Here is a 2,500-nt window from a genome sequence, read left to right as displayed (position 1 = left end):
TCAGCAAGGTTCTTTGAAGTACGGTCCTGTATAACATCATGAAGGGCATAATACACAGGGGCCCTACATGGGTTTGTCCATGGGTTCCATGTGGGCCCCATCTGAACTCATATGCATCTCATATGGGGCCTGACTGGGCAACACATATAAGACCCATATTGGTCCCACTTATGAAGCGCATGTGGGATATACTAGGGCCCAGTATGGGTACTGGACTGGCCCCACATAGTGATGTAGGTATGTGGGGGTGTGTTAGAACGAGGTGTTTTAGGTAGGCGTGGCTGACTCTTAACTTTATAAAGAATATCTCTTTGGATTTGAGACTTTAGTCTTTGCAACTTTACAGATCTTCTTTATGCACCAAGAGCTTGTAACACTCCAAAGAGAAAGGAACACTTGAAATCGCATCATATGACCCCTTTAACACATTTACAGATGTTTCATGATTAAGGTAAACTAGTAAAAAATATTCTAGGTTCAAAAAAAGTTCACGTCAATCAACATCTTCTAACAACATCACACAATTTAACAATGCCACATTAATTAATACCACAAATGATTTTTGTGATGTTAGGTTTATGCACTTTGGTGAAACCTCCCGTTATAATCACTGAAGCGGCATTGTTGTTTATGACGAGGACGAATCTAAACGCTGATTGGCCACTACATTCACAAGCTCCACATGAAGGCGTGTGATTGGTTTAAAGCTTAGCAACATAAGCGGATTTATGTCATGCCGCAATCCACATTATCATTCATTTTAACTTTAATCGCGACAGCCGTGATGCACTTGGTGCTACACAGCGTGAAAGCCAATATTTCAGAACTTAACAACTTATGTCAGAAAGCAAATTCAGAACTATGTCATTCAACACTAGTGCTGTCTCAGCTGCTGAGGAAACTCATCTTTCGCTCAGGAGAAAACGGCAGAACACAACAGGAACGCATCAAATAAACATAAACGGGCTATACGACTTGATAAACGTCAGGCAAAAACAACATTACAGAGTCAACAAAAATAACCTACATTTTAAACCTATTAACTGTTACGCCCCCCAGAAACATAGATACTTTAGTTTAAAGGTCATTTAAACTGTAAAAACAGAGTTTCCGATGCTCGAAAGCACATTAACAAAGACATGTTTAGAAGTCCTGCATTTAAACGTTACCTGCATATTCTCGCTCCGCATCCACGTCCTTGATTTGCTGAGACGAGACCGCTTCACTGCGCTTGGATCAAACCGTATCCTTGCGCCGGGGAGGGAATTCCTCTCATTTGAACATTTTAAATCCTTTAAATTTTAAATGTCCGCTTATTTTCAACAAAGATCTATGATATTATGATGTGAAATTATGTGGATAAATTCGAAACGAAACGCTGAATGCATCGGGACTACTTTGTCAAGCGGAAGGTGTTGTCAGAGAGAGAGGATAGCTCCAGTGAGACCCATTCTGGAATCTGTTTCTGCTCAAGTGTGTAGCCTACAGTTAAAGAAATCAAACACGTTTTGATAAATGCATAAGCAGGCTCACATTGTAATATTGACAATTCAAACAAAATGAAACATCACAATAGAAAATAATGCATTTTCAAAAAGTAGTTATGATCAGAACCATAATATATATATTCTTTGTTAAAATGTGACTGCGACATTCTACCAGAAGCGTACATTTCCACAGAAAAAAATATCTTGTTCTTAAATCTGAACGTTGAGTCATATGGAGGACATGTTAATACGAAACACATATCGTGCCATCTCGGCATGTTTTTATGATCGAAATAAATACATTTTTATAAAATGTCAGGCCCTGTCACAGACAAATGTGTATATGTTAGAATGGTTTCCTAATGAAGTTCTTTGATACAAATAGCATCTTCTTATTGGTCACATGTCCCTGATTGTATCTAACATGGTTATGTAATGTCTATAAGAAATATAAGCAACCTTTCGGTCAACTGTAGTACACACAATCCCAGAAGACCTGCCAGGCACTCAGAACTGCCTTTAGGAGATGTTTTCAAAAACATAGTATATACACTCCAACCTTCATCTACACAGTTACAGAGATTAATTCATCAATATTTCCTCAAATATGACATTTTTATAGCATAATTTCCTGTGTGACAGGACTGACTTTATGGATTTCGTTGATGCAGAAAAAGTTTTGTTTTGTGTTCTTTATTTAAGTTTTGATAAGCATTCCTATTTTAAATTATTATTATAATTTTAATGTTAATGTAATATTAGACTACGGTAAAGTTCAGCCAAGGACATATAATAAGGGCCTAATTCATTAGAATATGACTGACAATTTAATAAACTAATTTCATTTTATTTCAATATAAATACATATTTAATTTAACAATTTAGCAAAAATTCCATTTAACAATAACATGGCCAGATACAATAACAATAAACAGCTAGAATGGCACAAACTCAGACCGGAGTGAAAACAATAGCCCCGTGTTGTGCTACGCGTACGCGGGTGTAATAAATAT

General features: G+C 36.8%; 1 protein-coding gene across 1 annotated transcript in view; it reads right to left on the bottom strand.

Moving 5' to 3' along the window:
• Window positions 1-2,500, bottom strand: part of LOC107557900 (1-phosphatidylinositol 4,5-bisphosphate phosphodiesterase beta-1-like) — a 99,024-nt gene that overhangs the window by 48,285 nt on the left and 48,239 nt on the right. The gene's annotated exons all lie outside the window — the stretch shown is intronic.

This window comes from Sinocyclocheilus grahami, unplaced genomic scaffold (genome assembly GCF_001515645.1).
Source record: "Sinocyclocheilus grahami isolate Dianchi unplaced genomic scaffold, SAMN03320097.WGS_v1.1 scaffold623.1, whole genome shotgun sequence".
Taxonomy (NCBI): domain Eukaryota; kingdom Metazoa; phylum Chordata; class Actinopteri; order Cypriniformes; family Cyprinidae; genus Sinocyclocheilus; species Sinocyclocheilus grahami.
The sequence above is the reverse complement of the archived record's forward strand: the minus strand, read 5'-3'. Positions and strand labels throughout refer to the sequence as shown.